Source organism: Topomyia yanbarensis, chromosome 1 (assembly GCF_030247195.1).
Source record: "Topomyia yanbarensis strain Yona2022 chromosome 1, ASM3024719v1, whole genome shotgun sequence".
Taxonomy (NCBI): domain Eukaryota; kingdom Metazoa; phylum Arthropoda; class Insecta; order Diptera; family Culicidae; genus Topomyia; species Topomyia yanbarensis.
The window spans coordinates 144756861-144783019 of record NC_080670.1 but is presented as its reverse complement, the minus strand read 5'-3'; the positions used below and the strand labels follow the sequence as shown (position 1 = coordinate 144783019).

The 26159-nt window shown below is 36.0% G+C and overlaps 1 protein-coding gene across 2 annotated transcripts in view; it reads right to left on the bottom strand.

Annotated features, from left to right (window-relative positions):
- The window catches only part of LOC131676234 (uncharacterized), a 157734-nt gene that overhangs the window by 66227 nt on the left and 65348 nt on the right, over positions 1-26159 (bottom strand). The gene's annotated exons all lie outside the window — the stretch shown is intronic.

The window sequence follows — 26159 nt, the reverse complement described above, 5'->3', positions numbered from 1 at the left end:
CATGTCACGTCACTGTCATTGTTGGTGGTGATAACAACGAAAATGTCGCGATTGGTTAGGTGGTCAGATGATTGGTGAACTCTGCTGGCCTGAACAAATTCCGGTTTTTACCATAATGATAATTTTTTTGTTACTTGAAATAGGATGTTGAAATACGATTTCAAGAATTACGTACCACACTTTTCCCAACGAAGTACGAAATAACGAAATGCTTTTTTAAGAACCAAGTTCGTAAAAAAGCTTCAGTGCGTGCAGTACAGCATGAAGTACACAGTTCAACTTATTCTTAGATAACTATTAATAATAAAACTTTAGAATTTTCAGAATGTGGTGGACGATGATGGAAGCCATTTTGACATTCAATAAGGCAACTTCCGGTGTTGATAAATTCTCTACAACTTTAATAGTATATGAATTTTTGAATAAGATTGACAAAAGGGTAGCTGTAATTGATGTCGGAGGCCGTTTTGAAATGGAAGATGGCGACTTATGGTTTACATAAACTCGCCATCTTGACTTTCTAAATGACTTGAGATATTAATTTCCGTTATCTGCTGATCAAGCTCGTTCTAAAAATACTTATATTGATGGGGTTTTTGTTTTTTTCTTAGCCGAAACTCATCTAAAATACTCATATTGACCATATTGCATTTCAAAAAGACGTACCTCATTGATTTCGGTCATCTACTTTTCAAGTCCGTTTCAAAAATACCCATATATTTAGGGAATTTATCTAAACCGAAAGCGCCACCTTGGATTTAAAAATGACGTCACTCATCGATTTTCGTCATCTACTCGTCAAGCTCTTTCTAAAAACGCCATATTGTTGGGGTCTTAGAAAATGTTTCTGAACTGAGAAGCCACTTTCCAATTTAGTTAAGTAGCTTCACCAGGAGATATTTAGGGACTCCAAACTTCGTGTAGTTTCCTTTTTTTCGGCTTCTAAAAAAAAATTATTTAACTATAACTAACGGAAACATGGAGAAAAACCGCTAGTAGTATGATGAAACTACTGCATACTGGAGTGTATATTAGTTGTTCAGAACCACAGCATAACAATTTACGCCGCTAGCAAGAGATACGAGATTGTGGCGTCAACAATCCACTTTCGATTAGTTCATACATTGATCTAATACTCGCTAAGGACCACCAACTATTCTGTCACAAGATGAGAAGGAACAAGTTGTATCCGGGTGGAATACCATGGAGAGGCATTTCTTAGTAGAATCCCAATGATTATGATACGTATCCCGGAAACAGCATCAGCAGTTAGTGCAAGGGTAACGGAATCAGTTATTTGTGGATCGTGCTATGTAATTTAACGAGTTGGGATTTGCCGCAGTTTTGGGCGACCCCATAAGGACGTACAATGGGGATTAAACATCCCTTTACTTACATCCTAAAACTGTGCAAAATCCTCAAACTGGAAAATTTTTGGATAAGACCAAATCATTGTGCATAAGGATACAAGGCTTAACATAATGTATTTTTTGTGTGTTTCGGATTCTCCTCGTCAGTAACTAATATCAACTCAATGCTAGTTACATAGATAAGTCCAATCCGAAACAAATTGGGGCTAGTTAGACACTAAACACCAAAAAGGCACACATCTGATGTGAACTAACTACTGACAAGGATAATTCCACAATAGAACGTGGTTCGAAGGTACAGAACGTAACGCATAGAAACACTGAATAAGTACGAGAGCGCGTAGATGAATGCGGTCGTCACTCACTCGTCCTCTCGGTTTGTTTACGTTTTCTCCAAATTTACTTTTCAGATTCTTTCGGGGAAGTTATTAATCGCTTGGGGCACATCGCGTTTTGTCTTTTCAGACTTGAATTTTGTTCTATATAAACCTAAAATCACAGCTTTTGATGTTTTTATAGCACGTTAAAATCAAAATATTTTTTTTCCTAAAAATGCGCATTTTTAAGGGAGGCGTATGGTGTCTGGTCGCTTCTTTTTATCCTCTTATTTGTTAGTATTGAAACTCTTGAATAGTCTCCCGCAAACTCGGTGACCACGCTAAACTTCTTTTGTTTTAAACAGCATTCCTCGCGCATATTTGCTGTAACACACGCAGATTTCAATCTATCGGCAGCAATTTTTGAAAAATTGACAGCGATAAAAATACAGTGTGAACGATACACTCGAAACTACTTCTACCCAAATTTTCAAGAGGAAATACCCAATGGGCTATTTTCTACAGCGGTTTTTCCTTGGTGTAATTTGATGTGGGACACCCTTTAATTGCGTTTTTCTCGTAACCGCGTTTTTTAAATAGGCGAACACGATAACTCAAAAATTAATCAACGAACTGACTTGATTTTTTTTTATGAGAATGCACAACATGTGTAGCCTGTCGATGAACCACAGAAAACCGAATAAAAACAATTTCTTCATATTATTTTGAAGGAGAATTTTACAGTAGTATATGAGATTTTTTGGTTTTCATGAAGCCAGTAACTACAAGTCTAAGCTTACAAATCTTGTTGAGTTTCCTGTGTCAGACAATTTTATCAAGAGTTGCCCTGTTCATCACGGCGCTCCTCGACGTGCAAATCGTTGGACGTCTACTCTTGGAACGCTCGTATGTGTGGCCGTCATTTAGGTAGTTCAATGCCAAGTCACCGAGCTGATCCGTAAGACCGCAATTGTGCGCACTTGTTCACCTAATAAAATTTCTCTCTTTTAAAAAAATTCGCGAAAAACATAGGCCTTGTTGCATTTCCACCATAATCACTAATAAGTTTTGTTTTGCAGATCTGTTAAATTAAACGGTTGTGCAATTACTAAAAGTTGAATTGGTAGGGCAATATACTTTCAAAATGTCTTCTTCAAACGCATTACTGGTAACTCGCGACAACATTACATACAATACATAAATATAATATTTTTTTATACTAAATATAACACTTTGACAGCTTTAGCTTTGCTGCGTTGCCTCGGTGTTATATTGGTTTAATATGAAATGTCTATGAAATAAATATCATTGAACGACCCTAGTGACTAGTAATGTTAAGTGTTAATATTTTTATTTGCCAGGATTCAATGTTTTGCACCCAAATTATCTAAAAACATCCTTTTTGATCAAAACAAATGTAGAGAAAATTTTATTTTATATAGTTTTCGATGTCAATAATGAATTCCGCATACCAACATTACTTGAAGCCATCTTATTTGAACCACCAAAAAAGTGTCGACACATTTTCATATATAGCAGTTTCCGTGGTATGCAGTGCGCCCACTTCTCAAACAATTTTACTTAGATTTCAAAATATTTGCCAGATACACTTGAAGGTGAAATTAGAAATACAACTGGTTTGGTATCTGAAAGTTTATTTTGAGTTACTTACTGGTTTAGAGGTAATAAAAATCGCTTTGTTTGAACTTCAACAAATACTTCAGTCGCGTTATAGGACGATACTTCATGTGTGTCCCCTAACGCGATGTTTGCACTGATCTTGTATTTTCGTACAGTGTAGTGAGTGTAGCACTGACTATACCGGTATAGAGCCAAGATAAATCATAGTATGAGTGCTAACATCCGTCATGTTTGAGTGTGCTGGTTTGTTGCTAGTGAAATCAATCGTGGCGTGGGACATAATACCAACAAAATCGACTAATCGAAACAGAGCTTGTAAGCACGTGGTGAAAATAAGTATGGCGGGCGGGACCGCAAATGGTAAATATTTGCATCACAAACCAATCAGAAGGGAGCAAGGCACCACGGGCTTTTGTTTTTTTTCTTCATTTCTTCTTGTTCGCTATAAAAAATGACAGTCTCACGAACACATAGACAAAAAAGTGGACACCTGTACATCTTGGTGTAGTTAGTGATGTCTGATTTTTGCAAATAATCGATTATCCGTTAATCGAATAATTTTTGAGAGCTTGATTAATTCATTCGATTAATCGACTAAGAAAATCGATTAAAATCAATAATCGATTACTTAGTAAATCCTAGTTTGTCAACCAAAAAAAAAAGAAACAAAGGTCACTCGACACATTTTGAAAAATTTGGAGAAGTCTGGTCATATTTTTTTGCACTGCGACTTTCATTTTCAATGCCACCCTTCATTAATTATGCTCTCGATTAATTGATAGCAGCTACTCGATTTGCTCGATTATACCGAAAGCTTGTAATCGATTATTGATTTTTCGATTATTTTAGAAATTAATCGATTATTTGCGTTAATCGAATAAAAAAAGACATCACTAGGTGTAGTGCATAGTCAAAAATTAAAATGCCATAAGTATACATAATTATTCTTTACATATCAGTGATCAAATTCCTAGAACGAAGGGATGCTCAAAAGTTTGAGATAGAGCAGGTTTTCTGATAAATGCAAGTATTGCTGGCAAAATCAATATTTGGTTTTGCTGCTGTCAAACACGACATTTTTCCCCTTTAGAGTGACTAAACGGCAGGAAAAACAACAAATACGTAACATTGACGTTGTGTTAGGACTTTTATGAAGACTTCTGAGCAAACGTCATAGATTTTTTTAAACCAGCTGTTAGCAGTTGCAACAGGCGTGCAATCGTTGTTCCCAAACTATGTCTTAGAATTTGGCGTAGTTCGTCCATTTTTGGGTCAGCTCCCCTATCTGATTTTTCTTCCAACTTTACGAGATAGAACGTCAGTTGAGTTAAACGTCTCTATGAGCAGAACTAGCACAAAGCCAACCGACCCTTGCTGATGTTAGTGACCACTCTGTAAAGGGGGTTGATAGACGTATCCAAGAAATAGAATGGATCGAAAGTTTTTCCGGCAACCCAGGGAAGAAAATCAGATTTTACGCTCCAATTATCAGTGTTTTATGGTTTTGTTTTGATTTCTGTTTTGTACCCACTGTACTAGTAGGTACTGGCGGGTTTTATGATTCCGTTTCTTTTTTGTTTCGCTCTGATGCCATAATGAAGATGGAAGTTTATTAGATTTCCAGCTCTGTTCCTTTCGTCTGCGGCGAATTGTATTTTGTCGCTAGCTGTGATATTGACATAAAATCACTAACACGCCGCCATGAAATGCGCACGATTCAATTTATGCTCTAGAAAAAGTGTTGTGTAGGTTTTCCATTATCCAAATTGAACAGTACGTGGTTATGAAACACATCTTTCGTGAAATTTATTAAGCAATTTCTATATCCGCAATATCTATATTTCTTGAGCGTTTTTTCAAAAAGACATATCTACAGTGAGTGACTCTCATTGTTTACTTTCTCTTCTGTTAATAATTCGGTCGCTTTAACATTTATCCATCAACTCTTTGCATAATATGCTAGTCGAAACCACCGTCTTTCGATGTGTACCGTAAAAAAGTGAAAAGTGTTATATTGACGCCGTAAAAATCAAAAGAGAAATTAAACAAAGAGAGTCACTCTTTGTAGATATGTCGTTTTGAATAAAAGCTCTAGATTTATTAATTAAATTTTATAAGGAAAATAGGATCAGTAATTCATTCCACGTCTTAAAAGCAGTTAAGTACAAAACATTCTCATAATTTCATCTAGAACAGCGAAGAGGAAAATCAACTCACTGCCAGAAGTCACTCGTCTTGGAAGCTATAAATCGCAGCTGTCGAAGGTTTTGTTACTCCTCATGTTGTATTTCTACACCTACTCTGATGAAACTTCCCATCCTTTTTTCAAGCATGAGGGTCGCTTTTTGTTGTTGATAATTTTGCACGAGCCACAAAACAGTATAAGGTTGAAACGGTCATACCACTCAACCCGTAAAGGCATTAAACGACTTCAGACACTTTAGCTTCGCTGCTTCCAGCAACTTTTTCCATGAGCGCCCTTTCTTGATCATCGAAGCGTGGCTGGATACAGTCAGAACTACAGACAGTAGGTCGCCGGTTTGTCTGCGGTTAGAATGCGCCATCAAAAATTGCATATCAGATCTCTATGTTGCTGGTTACTCTTGTAGACAACAACAAGCTAGTCGACTTGTAGGGATGATACAGATATTATACTGAAATTTATAACATTCCTGTTCGAAGCTTCCAGGCAATCGTAGGATCACAGACAAGCAAACACAAGTTTTCTTTTGCAGTCTGATTTGACAGTTCAGTTGTACGATTGTTAACACTGTCCGCTAAGCGCTCACAACGCAGTAAGAGGGATTCCTGCGCACTAGCGACACTGGATCGTCACGGCGGCGATGGTGAAAAAAAGTGTTACGTCTGTGATAAGGTGACCATGTGCCTGTGTCGAGAAATAAGCCACCACCGAGCAACCATTATTATTTTCTTTCATGCAGGAGGGGCATTGGAGCGAAAGCGCAAGAGATGCGCTTTTTCCTTCCTACACCGGCACTTGTTTACGGTATGGCTTTTGAAAACACCGTGTGCAAAATCTTCTCATTCTAATTACCAGCGCGCACTTGTCTTTCGTATAACGCTATTATCCTTGCGGCGCGATGGTGGTTTGCTGTTTCCCACTGAATTATTTTATGACATGAATTTCCGTGTTGCTTTTTCCTTATTGTAGTTGGCAATTTTTATTTGGATGATAATGCATACGGGAAAGTCGAATTGTATCTAATCCTTAAATATATTATTAAATATATTAAAAAGACTACTAATAGTCGGAATGTTTCATTCTATTTTCAAAACAGATGTTGCAAGTAGGTTCAAGCGTTTTTTACTGGACTTTCATCTCCACAGTATTTTGTTATTATATTGTGGGGAATTATATACCTTAGAGCCTCTTCTCAAATGACTCACGTTCGTTGTCGATTTTTTTGTTTTCGTCTGTGCCTTAAAAGCACAATTCGTCTCGCTTTCCTAACGTTGCATATCAAACCGGGAGACTACAATCATATCCAGTCAAAACAACTCCGATACGACACGTATTTTTTACTGACACTGTTTTATTTTGTATCAGCAACGACATACGGAACAAGTTTTCGGGAAAAAACACTTGAAAGAAAAACATTCTCATAAGTTTTTGCGCAGTTCCTTGTTCCTCCCTTTGAACGTTCAAATGATAACGGTTTACCCGTGAGCTTTAAGAGCACTTTCGTATTCTCTTTGGTCTGAATGCTGAAAAAGCGATTAGATTCATCATACTTCGTAAACAGACAGAATTACGAGTTTTTGCCATCGCGGCGCCCCACCAATCGTCGCTATATTGTGTACGCTCCAATTTCATTCACAACATATAACCTAGTACTAACTACTACGAAAAAAAAAACTTTAACTCATTATACCCCAGGGTTTTCTAAAGTGAGTCAAACGCATTGATATCGTCAACTCCATCAAAAAATGTATCAAATATTATGGGAAACACAAAATCACCGTTTAAAATGGTTTTGAGAATGAAAATATCTCATGCAAAAAATTTCGTACGCTTAACCCTCAAAATGGTAAACTAAAATTGTGACTGCAAGAAGCATCGCTCCAATCAACAGCATCTTTTTTGTCTTTTTATCTGTGAGAGAATCGAAAGCCCGAAAACGCTCGATCATTTGTATTTCAAATTACAAATTCATTGAAACTAGACAACTGCAACTAGCCGGGCCTCTGAGACCCCTTGCCTTTTTGAGTGCTAAATAAAAACAACAAATTTTAAGTTGTTTCACATATTTATTCGGGTTTTCTGATAGACAACAGCCCTTATACACATGTGGCAACGTTTTGTCACATGATGGAATTATTAGCACTAATTCTAACAATAAAATTCAATTGAATGTATTGCTTTTTTTGTTTTGCCTTTCTCAATAGAAAGGTATTGAAATTGCTCTGAAAACCGACTTTTTAACGGAGGCCCGGAGGGCCGAGTGACATATACCATTCGTTTCAGTTCGTCGAGTTCGGCAAATGTCTGTGTGTGTATGTATGTGTGTGTGTATGTATGTGTGTGTATGTGCGTCTGTGTGTGTGTACGCGAACACAATCTCACTCACTTTTCTCAGAGATGGATGAACCGATTTTTACAAACTTAGTCCCAAATGAAAGGTGCTACGTTCCCATAGGCTGCTATTGAATTTCTAATGGATCCGACTTCCGGTTCCGGAATTACAGGGTGATGAGTACGAACACGCAGAAAATGTCGATTTTAATAAATTCTGCAATGAATGTATAAAGGTGAATTTTTTTCCAAAATATGACCACAACTGCTTCGATTTGTAGTATTAGGTCACTAACATCCATTCAAAGTCTATTTGGCCACATTGGCCACCATCATCGGTTCCGGAAGCCCCGGCGGAAATATCTAAATTCAGAATAACAGTCACATCGGTTTCTCGGAGATGGCTAGACCGATTCGGCCGACTTGGCCTCAAATGAAAGGTATTGCGTCCCCGTAAATGGCTTTTTAATTTCATCCCGATCCGACTTCCGGTTCCGGAGTTACAGGTTGTGGCGTGCGATCACATAGCAAATTGTGATTCAAACCGATACTCCGATGAAAGCAAAAAAGGTAAAAATTTCGCTAAAATGTCTCTCAAACAACTTAAATTTGCTGTTCTAGGTCACCAACGGCCAACCAAACTTTCGTTGACTACATTGACCACCATAGACGGTTCCGGAAGTGCCCGGGAAAAGCGGCCATCTTTCAAAATTTACGAACTCACATCAGTTTCCCTGAAATGGTTCGGCCGATTTTCACAAACTTAGTCCCAAATGATAGCTATAATATCCCCATAGATGTCTATAAAATTTCATACGGATCGCTTATATGGTTCCGGACATATAGACTAAACCGTCCGGTCACATATGAAATTCCCATATAAGCCGGAACTCAATTTTTTTTCAGAAATTTCAGAAATCGAATTCGTATTTTTGATGCCAAACATCTGTAAAATGCATGAAACGTCGAGATTTTATGTTATCTCGAAAAAATTTTTTTTGTAAAAATCGACTTTTTGGGACTTTGACGATTTCGCACCTTTTTGCCTTTCTCAATAGAAAGGTATTTCAGTTCAATATTACCGTGGCTATTTTTTCTTTTTCAAAATTTTAGAACTCGAATAATGATTTATTTTCCTGTATATAGTTGTCATGTGATGTATAATAATAAAATGTAATATATGCATTTAAAAGCTTTTAATGAATATAAACAACGCACACATTCTCGTGATTCATGATTGAGAAAGGCACAATTGCACCGCTAGGTGGATTCAAATAGGTTTTTTGTTGTCAGTAACGATCTCCTATCGTTGGTTTACGAGAGTTTGTGGGGACGCCATTATCGTTATCGTAACTGAAGGCTGCGAATTCATTTTTCATAATACATCAACTTGCATAACTTCTTTCATACTAGAATGAAATTAACCAAATTTTGTCCTGTTTCTTCATACTTGAATGAAATTAACCGAATATTGCCCTGTTTCTTTTAGAGTGTATTGTTTACAATTGAAGTTGTTACAGTTGCAGTTGTCAGTGAGATTCCGATTGAAATGGAAGAAAATCAGCAACTCGTTCACGAAAGGATTGAGTTCATACACATGGAAAATCCTGAGTTGCTGCATCGCGCCTTGGGGTATATATTATTCGACCATCTCAAAGGTCCTCCAAAGGTTCCAGGAACAGATGACAGTTAACCTCAAGTCAGAAGCTGACCGAAACCAGAGTAAATTGTTTAAAAAACCAGCAATGCACTGATTGCTCATTTCAGCGGAATCCAAACACGGGACATGGCCAAAAAATTGATGTTTCGCAAAGTTTCATGATGAGGGCCGTGAAACGATCCGGATTCAGGCCCGTAGCCAGGATTTTGTTCCGGGAGGGGCTTTAATATTATTGCAAAAATCTTTAATTCTGATCTGTTGAAATTTTGAGATGTTCCTTATGAAAACAATTCCAAATGTAAGACAATAGAAATTAAAATCCCAAAAAACATGTTCTTTGTCACAGGAAATTATTGATACTGAATTTTTGTTTTTTATTATTTATTCACAAGTTACAATTTACTCTCGTTACAACAACGGATACGCAAGAGTTTAAAGAATTTATATGCTAACCGAATATGGCAATCATTGACGGAGCTAGATAATGCAAGCTATTTTAAACTACACGTTTGCAAGGTGTAGAAGACGCTAAATCGAAATGAGTTGAATAATTTTGTTGGAATGGTCTAACGAAGAGATCAACGAAATTTTCACTAAAGCTTCTGATTTAGCAGGCGATTCGTAGATGCGCTGAAACGGTTCAACTTCTATTTTCTTGATATATTCTATTCAAATGAAGCTGTTTTCAAGGCTGAATCTGGCCTGGCAAATCAGAGCCCGGTCAGATAAGATTCTTGGTGATTAATTCGATTAAAATATGTGTTTCAACGATTTCATCAACTAAAGGAAACTTCCCAGAATGTAATCTATTACTGAATATTGGCCACAAATCGATAGAAAATCTGTTAAGACTGATTACTACAATCTTTTAATTTACGTAACATTTGTTAAATGTTTCACCATTAAAATAACTAGCAACTACAAATATGAATTAGCTCAATACTTCTCCGTTCCGGAAGAGGAAGTAAGGTCAACTGTTTATAACGATTTCGGATACACTATCTAATTCAATTCGTCACTTCGCTTAACAAATATATTGACACTAACCCGCTCAGTAATTTTTTTTATTAATTTTAATTTTTTATTTTTTCCACAAGGTGTTTGACTACTTGAACCAAACTGTAGTGTATGTTTGATTATAGGTTCATTATACCACAATTTGAGAAACAGTTAAAGCTGTTGCACCAAACGCATCAAAGTTCTACGGATAACGAAGACGTAAGCGTATTTCCAAAAGCTATAGGATCCGAGCGCAATTACAAAAGCACTCGAGTTAAGTGCATAGAAAAGATAAAAGAAGTGCTCTTGAGTCGATTCCATTGTTTTTCCACTTTTCTCCTTAATTATTGATCATCACTCTCATTTTATTCCATAGCGAACAAAAATAAAAAAGAAAGACAGTCACATACTGAAAACATAAAATCTAAACAATAATCCCAATTTATTAACTTATAGATTCAACAAGTTACTACATTTTAATCGCTCTCCGTGATAGCCTACTAATGTATGTACACTGTACCGTCAAGTCATTTTTAAACTTACACAGACATTAATTGGAAACCATTAAAAGTGACTAAAATGATGCTACTGGTTGCAACATGAGATTTATTATGATTGATTGACTAATATGCGGTTAGCATCAATTGACATCCGATGGAAAGTAAAGATAAAATCACGACAGTTAGTCCCACGCCTTCAGTGTACGTTTCTGCATATCAGCGAGGTTAGTAGTATACGAGTGCATATCATTTGTGGGCATATAGACATCTCAGTAAAACCGCTGTTCTACCACTGTTTGGCTTGTTTACTTTTACATGTTTTCATGGTTATTGCTCGATTGTTAAAAATTTTCCAGAATAACAGTGTTTTTGGTGCGGGACGCATTACCTGCATAAACATGAAATTGAATGTCAATAGAAATACTATTGCATTAAAATGGTACGAAACCAAAACTGTCTTCTTGGTTATATTGTTATCAACAAATTGAAATGGTTTTTGCCTAACACGCTTGAGTGAGATGACTGGTGCACTAGCTCATTACAGACATTATGATTTGCGTAAAATTTAACTAATTTTATTCTTGCTAATATCTAACATCTGAGTTTTGTTAAACGTGGTAATCATTAGCGATCATTAGCACCTCGCTCATTTTTGAAGAGTCTTTGTGCTCAATTTTCTCTAAAGCTTTTTTGGTATATAATTCATTTATTCAATTCGGTTTAATGCATAAGCTAAACGGAGCTGTGGGTCTTTCATATATTTCTATGATGTGAACAATAAAAACAATGAAACGTTAATGGTTGTGCAAAAGATTTTGTGCGAGCGACTAGCAATTGCGTGTGAATACCATCTTACTAGGCCGGGAAATATTTTTCCTAACTAACAGCGTCTTGCTGGTCGTTCGTTTAAATCTCGTACACTTTCGTGTCCTCATCGCGGATATTGCCAATCGCGAACATCTGATTCCATCCTTGTTTCATACCCTCACGAGTGTCGACTGCCTCAATGATGGTGCTGGCTATTAATTTTGAGAAACTTGATTCAGCTTTGCTGCCAATATTACCTGAACCGCAGCCACAATTTGGCAGTTTTTTGTGGTTCAAGTAATGGTATTGGAGACTGTAGATATACGAAGATGTAATGTGTGTAGTGTAGTGTTTAAATTGAAAGCATACGAGGTGCAGAACTTCCGAAATCGGGACGAATACCAGTAGAATGTCATCAAAATGTGCATCCGAAAATTGTAAAACTGTCAATTGATGATGAGATCTACACCAAAGTTAACTGCTTAAAATAAGTTGCTGGGACAGGAATACCTCACGAGCAATTACAAATTTTCCAAAGATAACCGTTTCTAATGAAAGAAGCTGCCGAAATTCGCTTCGAAATACCTGATTTATCAGGCCACATGCACTTGTGGAAAACGTAGTCAACCATTTGCACGAAAGGCAGCATAAAAAGTAAAACATACAAAGAGTTTGGTGAAATATGTGAAACACATTAAATGCATCAGTGGAAAACATTTATCAGTAAGAAAATATCATTTTTCAATACTCCAGAAAGAAAAATTCCACTCTTTACTTTTTAGTCGTTTTGACTTTTTTAGACTTAGTTTCGGCAGCTTTGATGAACTTTTTACATTTCTTATAAAAGAAATGTATAGAATTCGCTCAAACTTTCAAGATTTTTTCCGAGGCCCGGAGGGCCGAGTCTTATATACCAATCGACTCAACTCGACGATTTGGGACAATGTGTGTGTGTGTGTGTGTGTGTGTGTATGTGTCTGTGTGTGTCTGTGTGTGTATGTAGCGGAAAAAAATTCTCATTCGTGTTTCTCAGCAATGGCTGAACCGATCTTATACAAACCAAATTTAAATGAAAGAACTAAAAAAACAGTAAGAACGCTATTAATTTGTTTTTGATTCTGATGTTTAGTTTCCAAGATATGAATGTTTGAATGCGTAAAAATTGCTTTTTTGCAGTTTTTTTGAATTATCCAACGATATAGATTAACACTTTATATGTTTTTAGACAGCTTTAACAAAAACCTTTCGAACAAGCTATAGATTGTTGGAATCGGACTATTATCAAAAGAGATACTTAACATTAAATGCGGACGAAAGATTTTTCCCATTGCCAGAAATATGACCAAAAACATGTAATCTATTATTAACGCCAAAACGGCTTATTTTAGGTCAATAGTATCTTCGGAGAATTTAATGGAGCCAATATGCTCTTTCTATTGGTATTGTGCTTTTGCTGATTAATCCCCCTATGAGTGAGATATTTTCACAAATTTTCTTGGAAGTGATTATATCGAAATGATGCCTTCAGCAAATTTGTAGCTCTTACTTTTGCGAATAACTTTACTGAAGACTTCAAATATCTATTTTGAATACTTTAAAAGTTATGGCTTGTTGTTTGTGAATTACTCTTTGTCGCCTATTTATTGTTCAATATAGTAATAATCCATTGAAATAAGCCAAACATTATTTCGATAAAACGAATCGACTGAGTACGTCGAGATCGGAAAATATCTGTGTGTATGTATGTGTGTGTATGTGTGTATGTGGAAAAAAATGTGACCTCTGTTTCTCAGAGATGGCTGGACCGATTTGCACAAAGTTAGTCTCAAATGAAAGGTACAACCTTCCCATAGCTATTGATTTTTTTATTGATTGGACTTCCGGTTCCGGAGTTACGAGTTGAAGAGTGCAATCACATAGCAAATTCCCATATAAACTGAAATGAAAAATTTTCAAAATCAAATTTGTATTTTTGATGCCAAATGACTTTAAAATGCATGAAACATTGAGATGTTTGACAAAAATTGACTTTTTTGGACTTTGGTACATTTTTGCCTTTCTCATATAGAAAAGTTATGCAATCACTCTAAAAATCGTCAATCATACCGGCCCGGAGGGAGTATGCAGTGAGGGGTTGCTACTTTAAAATTAAAACTAGTTCAAAATTTCTTAACAAGTTGAAAATTTTTGGCAGGACCTGGACCTCCCGGATCTTTCTCCATGATACGTCGCTAGTTTCAAGCGATGTTTAGTATCACATAGTATCTCAAGATCGTGGCTGTCGATCCATTGTATGTATGTGCAAATCGTACTGAACATGTAATATTCATTTCCACCATTGTATTGAACATAACCAGCCATGGAATCGTAGTCTGGACAAATGAGAAAAGCACAATTGTACCACTGGGTGGATTAAAACAGGTTTTTATTTTGGGAATGAGTCGAGTTGAGACGAAAACGTAATATGAATAATAACGAGGATAACACTTTCCGAATGTAGAGAGAAATTTATGAAAAATGACGATTTCCATTCGACTCTAGCAGGTTCTGATCGATTTCGATGAGCATTTGATTTTTGGTGTATGACCAATTATATGTATAGGTCAAATGTTTAAAAACAGTAATTTAAGGCCAAGATAGCATTATTTTGAAACCGCCAATTTCGGAGGTTTAGTATCTTCGATGAGTTTTACACACGTTAATCAGCGCATCATTTGATAAAATAATTTTGACGGTATATCGTACAAGAAGTATTTATGGTGAATTTTCTCAGGTTATTATTCATGACTACAATAAAGTCTCAACAAATTCGCTAAAGACACGAACTCTGTTACTATTTTCTGAAAAATAATTGTGCATAATTTTAAAACTTCAAAAATTACGGTTTCGGAATTATTCCGTTTGGACAGTGTGATCGATTTTCACCAAACCCCCACCAAACCGAATTTCTGGCTACGCCGCTGACTTCAAGTAAGTAGAAACAAAGTCGTTCTACACTCGTTCACAAGGAACTTCTTCGAATGCTGCATATCTATTATAATACATTGAAACTAGCGGACGAACAAGACTGAATTCGAGTAAATCCTTTCTTGAGCATGTTTTCCTTATCATGAAGATGGAAATATGCAAAAATAAAAGGTTCATCATAATCAGAAATAGTTATCAGACTACATCAAGGGACGGGAAGAATATTTTAACAGCTTCGGTTTATTATAAAGATAAAAAAATTGCCCGATTTAGTCAATGTCCCCATTTTGTCAGCCTAAAATACACCATGAGATTGGGTTTTTATTGTATGTATTATTCACTGTGTTTCATATTAATAGGTACATTTCATTTTTGGGGATTTTTTATTGCATCGAACTACAACAATTTTTAGGTAGCTTTCAAGGGGTTATTTTATAGACTTCTTCCAAAATTTGGTTTATATGTTGCAAATAGAGAAAATACTGAAATTTTCAGCTTTTTTCTTACACAATATTACGAAAGCTTATTAAACAATTTTTCCTAATAAGTTTGTGAAAATTATAAACTATTTGAATTTTTTAAATAGTTTTATTTTTTATTTAACCGTGATTTTTCAATAAACAGTGACCATCGCTTCACAACGTAGTCTATTTTTCATGGCTTGCGGTGAGCACGATCTCTCGAATTGCTGAACTGAAAATTATGGAATAGAAATTAATTTTTAGTATTCTTTACAGATTTAACTGCTTGAGATTATAAATAAATAAATAAATAACTCGCCGCGCAGATAGCTCTGAATTAGACCCGCTGGTGCCCTAAGACGATTTCGCTAGATTTTCAGAGCACTGTGCACCCAGTGCATTAACGCATGTGACGGAAGGTTATCGAAAAGTTTCGTGAAAATGAAAATTCCAGCAATGATGATGATTTTCCCAAACGGTTCGTTTTCGGGAAGTTTTCATTTGTTCTTTGGCATTAGGATTAGCGATAATAATTCAAATCAAGGATACTACTGGGAAGTCACCTTAAGAAAAAGTCGATGTCGAAGTAAAATTTGGAACTATGCACGCATGCACTTCAGAGATAGCGTGATATCAGGAGCTGCGATTTCATTTCAACGCTTTTTTGTGAAAATGGCGATACTTACAAATGTAAACATAAGGCTTTTTTCATACATGCGAATGAGGGCTTTGAAACGCAACAAATTAACCTAAAAATTTGGATTCTACGATATTGCTTTCTTAAACTACAGCAAAAAATACAACGGGCGAAACTGTATTTTTGTTTGTTTATTTAAAGTTTCGCCCTCCACGCTCCATGCAAACAAACAGGGCGATACTTTTTTTGCTAGCAGTTTAGAGACGAAACTGTTATTTTCGTATTTTTAGGATTATCAAGCTGATACCAGCTATAATAGTAACAATGATCGCTATTGAAAAAACACGGACGAAATCGGTAGTGTAGAACGGTAGTTATTGTAAAAAACGTAAGGGCGATACTTCAATGCTGATATCATTTTGTCAATTTTAATAGCAAAAACAAATTTTAATTTAATAATTTCAATACTTTATGAAGTTTTGGGTTTCGATCACTGAATCATGCAATCTAGGATGTAAAAAACACAATAGTTCTTAAATAGGAAATAAAACCAAGTTTGGAAATATTCACTGTTGATTTTCTTTGAATGGTATCACTGCTAGTATCGCCCTTTTCAAGAAAAAGCGTTGATTTCTTAGGTCTCAGTCGCGTTGGAAATTTTAGTAAAGTATAAACTTCAAATCGATTCAAAAAAAAAAAAAATTCGATTTTTTGACTCAGTACAATATATAACCCCTTTAGGAAAATTCAGTTTTCCCACCACAATTTAGATATTTTATTAACAGAGCATTAACAATAATTCGTTGGTATGTCTATTTTATGGGCCATTTTTTCGCTTTCCCATTGATTTGGTTTGAGATTTCTAGCACTGATGTTGTCCTATGTTGATTTGAGCGATTCTCTGAGTCCTGCCACTATCCCATGTAGTATGTGTTATCAAAAACATCGCGAAGCATCAAGTTCTAAATGTTCTCAAACGATATAATATCCGAAGAGAGTGATAAGAGTTATAAGAAATGTCTCATCACACTGTTAGGTGGATTAAAAGCGTTTTTTTTTACAAATCTCGCTGCTTTCTTCCGCCAGTGTACGCTTACATTTACTTTCATTTTTCTCCTTCTCCAATGCTACTTTTTGGAGAATCGGTCGAAGTCCGAATCGATCGGCGGTTAGGACCATGTCGCTTCTTTGAATCAGTTTGTGCACTCGCTTTGGGGAGAGTTCCAGGTAAGTCTTCAGGCAGGCTTACATCTGCTGCGTATTCTATGCCGATGGATGAGTTATGTTCGGAGTTGGGTTAATCTGAAATATTTCAGGATTGAAGGGGTCAATATTTGAATTATCCGTTTTTATAAACAATTTCCAAGTTTTAATGTTTTCGTATCTCTTATTTCTATTTGTCAATAATTTTAATTTATTTTTATTACTCATTTCTCGTGTATATTTTTTATTGATATTAGCATAATATCCAATTTTACTCAGCAAAAGATTAGCATTTCATGAATTTCAAAGTGCACATTACTCTACGCTAAACTTACAACTCAGCCAACCACGATTTACAAAACCGAAAGTAAGGTTATACTACGTTCACACTACAGAGTTAAAACATGTTATAATAATTAGCAACAAGAAAAATGTCATCAAGATAGCGTTAAAACATGTTTTAACTCGTAGTGTGAACGTAGTATTACACTGGAAACCGTTATACCATTTTGTTGGGTTTTGAATATCCTTTCCAATGGTACCACGTTTTTGGAAATCGCATGTAAATTGGTTTGCGTTACACATATTACTTTACAAAAACAAAAAAATACTCTCCAGTGCCGGAAAAACAAACGCGCTTCTGTACAAACGTCCTAATACTAAAATCACTATAGATGTCGCTAATGCGCATAACAGCCTTTTCATAAAAGACATTCGGCCAACCGGTCCCTTCGGCCGATCAGCGCCGGTCTCCTCTACATATCAATCAGGGAAATAAACAGTTACGGTTCATCGACGTTGAGGAAGCCTGGTACAATACCGTCTTAGAATCGATTCGGCATGCAGCTGAGTTGAAAAGTACAATAAGAGATAAACGATTACATTTTCTGTAGTAAAAAAGTCGCGAATCAAAGTGAGCATATCGGGAGTGGGCATATCGTAATTGGTGAATCGATTGCCTTGTGCGCAGCTCACCTGGGTTCGATTCCCAACACCCGCAGACACTGGGTTAGAAAAGTCTATTAAAAAAAGAGGGGAATGACCCAAAAGTTTAAACATCTATAATCGAAACAAAAAGAGCCACGAATTCGGGAGGATTTCGTTTCCCGTGCAGAAGGTATGTCTTACTGCAATTCGTGACAGGGGAGCAAATCAGGTTTTCATGTATCTCCCGGTAAGAAACTTGCTCGAACAAAAGCTAATTTCGAGCATATCCTGTCATAACCCTGGGGTTCTGTGAGAGTCTAGCTAGTTTGATAACTCTATGCTATCGTGCATACATATATGAAAATCACATGACTTCACTATTGTGATACGATGCTAGGGAAAAGTTTTTCGAATCAAGCATGTTACGGATGAATAGAATTGAAAAACTTCCCGCGCTGAAGTTAACCGATAATGCTGAAGCTCTAGTGATAGTGTTAAAAAAAGGAATTCTGTCGTTTTTTACGCTAACCTAGAAATTGCACTCACCCACACACGGTTGGATATGGTGGATTGTTCAATCATAGCATGAAAGAGAAACGAAATTCGTACCGTGAACGGGGTAGAAATCAGGATCAAGGTCTATCATAACTTTTTTAATCTGAAAGCCACAACTCACACAGCTTAATGGTGCACATTGCTGCTGGGTCGAAAAATTTATCTTGTTGGGTGTTTTTGCGGCGATTTCTGCATTGTTCCTGCCATGTGATAGTTATTGGATGGTTTGGAAAAGATGCGGTTTTCCGCGCACAACTTTTTGTGACATCGTTAGGTCGAATAATATTTTTTATAACTTAAACAAATGTAAATGATATCATTGATAGATGATTGCTATCATGTTATAATGTGAACAAGCTTCCTTAAAAAGTTGTACACAGATTGTCGAGAAAAAAATTAATTCTAAACCTTCCTTTTTTGAAAAAAAATGTTTTCCTTTAAATCCTTTGCCTATTTACTGCGGTTGAGTTCTAAAGTTATTACAAAGTTCATGATAGTGTCCTTTATGGATAGCCGGATGCCAGAGAAGAGAAGGGCCACTCAAAATCAAAACTTCTCACAATTCTTTTTAAAATCACTAGCGGCACGTGGTGTCGAAGCCCTGCAAAATACACTGTTAATCAACACATTAGTTCAAAATTATACGACGTTACTGGTATAAAATATCTAGCAATTTCATCCCCGATAATCCGACAAGTGGTCAGAATATGTTCTACCAAAAAAATTGTCATGCAATAATTAACCCATCTTTCAAACATTAACTGCGTTTTTGGGTTGCAAACGGATATTTTACTTTAAAAATTAACCAATCTTTTTCCATCGAAAAACGAAAGTTTTAATGTTGAAGTATGTAAGCATACATTTACGTTTAAATATCGAAACTTTTGACAGCACAGTTAATTCTTAGCGCACTGCCCAAGAAAGATTTTCAATGGATATCTTCCTAATGGTTATTACCTGTCCTTTCTTTTGAGAACCACCAAGCAAGGACATTAAATTTAAATACAAACAGCATTTTGTTAGCCAGCCATTTCCCTTTTCCAGGACTCGATATAAATTTTTTGGTCCTTATAAAAGTGGAGGAAATTAGTTTATAATTATTTTCAATCTTTAATATTGTATAAATTCTCATGAGTACCTTTTCAAGGATTTAACGTCGCATTTCAATTTTTACGAAATGTCACCAAGGTCTGTAAACCATGACAATCGTTCTGACTACTCACCAGTGCTGCCACAATTAAACCTGTACTGGGAGTTGAAAATTCTTCGTATTCTGTACCAACACAATGACAAACAGAATCATTTTATATAATTATTTTTCATTCGAGATAGTGATATACTGAGTTGGTGCTGGTGCTGATGCTGATATTTGGCTGCGTAAAACCAAAAAAATCCAACTCGGAATCAGTTGTTCCATTTGCGATAAAATTTCGCCAGAAACCAGTCAAAACTACGGAGTGTTCTACTCAAATTTCCGAAAAATCTATGAAAAATTGAAATATTTCCAAAAAAATCTGTGGAAATCGGTGAAATTTTCATCAAAATGTTAAAAATCTGTCTTCTGAAAAAAAAGAAGCTGTGACCAAAAATCAGGCAATCTATGAGACGTTTGTTTGACAACTCAGTGGAGGGTTTTGTAACAAGTTTGTTTTGCTTTACTCCTGCAAACACAAACATCTTTCATTAGTTCCGATTCGTTTGATGTTGGATCGAATCAACGGTTTTGTCGGACGTTGTGCCCAGCAAAGCGGAGTAACGTCAAAAGAAACAATCAAGAAATAATCAGCTGATCCAACAGGTCTCATGGATTACCTAATTGTTAAATAAATCTGTGACATTAAAGAAAAATTTGTGAATGTGCAACCCTGGCTGGGGCTTGTATTGACATTTGCATGCGAGATGTGACCAGAGTTTATGTAAGGAGAGTGAAGACAACTGTCATGATTATCTGTCAGTAATATTCCAAACGAACAAATCTTGAGCGTTTTTTCAAAACGTCATATCTGCAATGAGTTACTCTCTTTGTTTACTTTCTCTTTCGATTTTTACGGCGTCACTTTAACACTTTTCACTTATTTTACAGTACAGATCGAAAGACGGTGGTTTAAACTAGCATATTATGCAAAGAGTTGAGGGATAAATGTTAAAATGACCGAATTATGAACAGAAGAGAAAGTAAACAAAGAGAGTAACTCATTGCAGATATGACGTTTTGAAAAAACGCTCAAGAAATGTCCTCTCAAAATACATGGATTTGTCTCGTTTGGAATGACACTGACAAATAATCATTGTTCCAATTTTGACAGTTTCGTCACTCTCCTTATATGCACTCAGGATGTGACAAATTTGTATTCAGCAAATCAAATGAAGCCTATGGGTGCTTACAGAGTGGCGGCGAGAAGCTAAGCTGGGGCTAGGGCTGACATTAGAATGCAAAAACCTGCTTGCTGCAAACCAAAGGGATGATGTCAGAGTGAAAGCCGAGCAGATTTGCACCGGCTACCTGCATTTACACTGACAGGTTCCATTTGATATGCGGCAAGCAGGTTTCTGGCATCTCGCATCCTACTCAGTACCACCCAAGTAACCCATAAGCATTATAACGTAGCCTAATATCTGCTTTAGATCCACATATAATGCTGTCTTGAAGAGCCGTGAAGCCTGATATTATGCTGGTATTATGCCAGAAAAGGAGAAATATAGTGCTATTACTGTGCATAGATTGACAGCTTGTTTCTGCAGTACTAATGCTATTAGCATTAGCTTCAGTTGGCTGTCATTGTCCGCCATGGTTTTAAAATCATTTCTTATGTTTCCTTTCGGTATGATGAGCAAAAGGGAAGAATTTTAAAATAAAATGTTCTGTTTAAAACCGTAATTGACTCTCTTCTAATGTATTGTAATGAATATCCTTAACGTGTTTTCGTTCTCACATAATATGAATGTTTCACAAAAATTACCTTTAGTATGTTTCGAACTGAGGTACCTTGCCTCGTCCTTCACGGTAAGTGCGCTGCGTTTGCTCCCTAGACTAGATTGCATATGTTCGATTGAAATGAAATATGATCTTCAATAAGAGTTGCATAACAAATAAACCCATAGCATTACAATAGCATTATATCGGCTTTTTACTTGCTCTATAATGGCAGTAAATGCACTTGTAAAGCTTACATGCTTTAAAGATCCTTGAAGCATATACGCGTTATATCAGCTTTATATACGCATATAGAGCCAGTAATAATGCTATTTGTCGGTTGCGCTATTATGCATTATTGATGCTAATATAGAGCTTTATTGCATTGTTGATGCTGTAATGGAGTTTCAATGCAACATTAGTGCAAATGTATAGCCAATATAGTGCAATGGCTTAATGCTTATGCTTACGGGCAGCACATACACAGTTTCTCGCCGCCACTCTGTAAGCGGCCTATCACAGTAAACGCAAGCAATCCGCGCAGATCCGCTCGGCTATCATTAAGTTTGTTTCAATACACGGTTCTTGCTCCGTAGCAAACAGGAACAAAAAAACTTGCTAATTTTTAATTCGGTTTGCTACTAGAAGTAGAAAAGGAGAAGAAGTACTTCCAGTTTCTCCTGGTACTGTAACAAACCTATTTTGACATCAATCCTTTGATTTGCTGCAAGCAAGTTTCTCAAGTCCCGCATCCTAATGTCCGTGCTAGATCCAGCTCAGTTTCTCGCCATCATTCTATCAGCGGTCTAACTCAACATTTATAACCTGTTTACTGGTTTGCATCGCAGTGTTAAATTATTTTACCTGTCGTGTTAAAAAAAATCTGTACCAAACTGTACTTTTTTACAAAAATATGTTATCCGTATCATAAAGAATTTGTACCAAAAATACTCAAAAACCTGTACCTTTCTAGATAAATATGTACTTGTGGCATCGCTGCTACACACTTTTCAGATCTGTGTACCGAGAAGCTATTATTAATCAGTTACTCAGCAGCCAAGTTAAAGATTTTTTTCTAAAATAAATTTAAAAATAGTTAAACTGTTAGAGAAAACAACTGCTGTTAAGACCGACGATGGCGAGATTGTATACGTTCATTGGGTCATTAAGCCATATGCTGTTTTCGATTTTTTCCGATGCAGCTGACGTTTTATCGAACCTTTTTTTATTTTTTTGTTCGAAAAATTACAAATATTTTTTTTTACAAAATTGAATTATCACGACAAAATCTTCCATTGGATTCCCTAATATGTGCTAAGTGCTCTTTTGACCTTAAGTACTCACATTAGCTGTCACTGCATTGGATTGGAGTTCAGAAAAAAAGTTTACTTCATCAGCTTAATTATCACAAGTAATATTCATGACAAATGGAAAAATCCACCACCCATGCGGAAGATCACGTTCCACTATTTAGAAAGAGGGTTCTGCAATCATGTGCTGCTTAGCAAAGGTTCCTTAAGAGTTACTCTTCAATATGCAAAATTAATAAAAGCGGACCAGGTAATCAGAGAACATTCCGTTGAAACTGGATTCTCCGGACGCCCCGCAAAAATAACAGATAATGTTTTAGAAAACGAGCGTTCAATGATTACATACAGCAATAAGCATAATATCAATCAGGAAAGTAAAATCTATGATACGAAACGCAATAATACATTTTTTGTTATTTACTGTACGCTTTAGCGAAGCTCGACTTTACCACCTGCAACGATTTATGCGAGCCAGTCTCAAAAGTTATACTAGTTGAAACGTCATACGAGTGCACTCTCAAATCAAAGCAAGGAAAACCAGCAACCAATCCGATTCGCTTTTGTGAGAACTTTCGTAATTTTTTTTGTTCGAAGTGGTACTTCTCTTCTCTGGTTTCATATAAATGTATAAATAGTGATCAAACTGTTATATAAACAATCAATGGGTAATGAAGTTTAACAAAATCGGCAAAATAGAACGGGAGATATTTGCGATGAAGTGGAGACACATATTGTTTAAAGTATGCTAATTGATTTTTTTATGATATTGCAAAATCCGCGCCATACAAAATTGAGCGCATTTTCGATTGCAGCGAGTCATTTTATTATAGAAATCATATAAAAGTTTCAGGATACAATTTACTTTAAACTAGAGTAATTAATAAGTGTTTTTAATGAGGATCACGTTCTTTATAGATAAGATGAAGACAAAATGGCATGTTTTTTAAATTTTTGAGTAATAATCAGAATTTCAGCACGAATTCCCGTTAGGTATGACGGTAAATTAAATCAATCACATGAAATTATGTATTACTCATTATACGAGCCGAATTGATGTTGATACATATTGGAACACTGTTTGATTGCGTAGACCACATGCATGTACAATAGAGTAACATGAAAAAAGACTCCGTAGACCCAACCCTGAATCGATTCCTAGTCCCACCAGGAGTGTTTGCTCCAAATTGGAAGCAAATCCAACAAGTCTAGCTACCGGACCAACGCACCTGTAGTTTGTGTGGGATTTTACATGAAAAAAATCCACCTACTCGCATTTTCGCCGCTAGATGGCACTGCATGCATTAAAATATCATTGCAAGTTAAAATATGAAAGATAATTCTTGTTGTGACTATCTGTTTGCACACCGTGCCGCCTAGCGGTGAAAATGCGCGTTAGTGGGTTTTCTTCATGTACATTGTCGAACAACCCCATATAAACTTCAGGCACGTTGGTCCGGTAGCTGGAGTTGTTCGATTCCCTACAAATTTGGGGAAACACTACTGGTGGGACTAGAAATCGACTCAAGGGTGGGCTGCTTAAGTTTTCAAAAATTTATTATTTTTCTGGACAGTTTAATGCACAATTTTCTAAATTCGTCATACCAGCGTTCAATATCGAAAAGTTAACGGAGCCTTATTGAAATTGAATCTAAATTTTAGGAATTCGCAAGGAATGCTGAGGGCTTGAATATAAATTAAATTAAGCTCCTAAGCTTACATATGAAGCTATTTTTTAACTTCGTTTCCCCTCCTTGTGTGAGTGTCATAAAAGTTCTTCGAAAGAAATTATATTTCCATTAAAAGGCACACCCCATAGACCTCAGATAGAAAACAGATTCAAATTCGTCCTTCTTTGCTGCCGGTCTTTCCTTCTAGTCTATTTATATACGATAATCGAATTCCAATCAACTGTAAATCTCAAGTGGGTCGCAAATATACCACCACCCCTACGTCGTTTTGCCCAGAACTTTGAATGCGATCAGAAATTTTCAAGTGAAACCCTTGGCGATACTACCCCTAATTAATAAACAAATACTTGTTCAGCTTTGATATCCTTGATGCTGCATAAATATTGGAGCTAAAATCGATACTGTGTATTTCGATGCTGGTGGAGCAAACTGAGCGTCAGCGGATACAAATTTTCAGTGGTACAACCAAATCCTGATATAGTTATTAGTGTTAAGTAAGTAGGGGAATTATGGTTAAAACCGACACCTTAAGATTAACAATTTTTCTAAGTTGCCACAAAACCAATAAAATTATAGTTTGTATGCAGAATTCTTCTTCAGAAAATTCTTAACAAGACTTAATCTTTTCAGCGCTTCAAAAAATTAAATTCATTAAAAATTATTGGTTGTAAAACTTGGAAAACAAAGTGACTTTTTGTAGGCACTGCGGGTAAAGCCGACACCCCATAGGGGTAAGATCGACACCCCCTTTAATTTATTTTCTCTCCACTTTATTAAAATCTTTATCTTCTTTAAAAATGAGATATACGCGTGATTAATAAAGTGTGACTTTGTATGATGCAAATATGTGCTTTTTGTTGCTTCATCGTGTAGTGAGGGGAAGAAAGTTCGAAAGCGTAGTACTATAAGAGTATTTTATGCTATAGGATTATTTATTGATATGAGTATTTCCAAATAATCCTTGCGCACATCATTGCAACCACCAGTGTCATTTTATTTCGTAAGAGAAGATTTGCAAGCGTTCTACGTTCTGCTAATTGGATTCATTCACTTATAAGTGACACACACACTTCTTAGTAAAACTATCTTTTTTAGATTTGATTTTCCGGACTCTGATTATCAACGATCTATTGGGGTATACATAAGATCATTGTCTCATTGTGATAAAGTTCGTCTATGACAAACCAAGAGAACACTATAAATTCGGGTTGATGAGCTTTTTACAGAAATAGCAAAAGCTTAGATAGAATCAGATAAGCAAAAATTCCAATTTTTGATTTTTAAAGGGACTTACAAAAAGTAAACACAATAAAAGTATTTCTGTGTATTTCTGCTAATACTATAGTGTTCTAATAGGCTAATTGAAGTGTCACAAAGATCCCCAGTATTTTGAAATGAATCGCAAGTATACACAACCATCTTAACAGCGTGTCGGTTTTACCCTAACCACAGGGTGTCGGTTTTACCCCAGCAGCGCACATTTTTTTATAAAAGCAATTAAAAATATTGAATTTCTCAAACTCGTCTTCAATACACTTAGTTGATCATAGGACAGACCGATAATAATAGGTACTGAAAAATGTGGTGATTTGAAAAACTTTTGTTCGATTAAAACCTTTAAATCTACCAACGAAATTTAACATCCAGACGAGTATGAACGCTGCTGTCG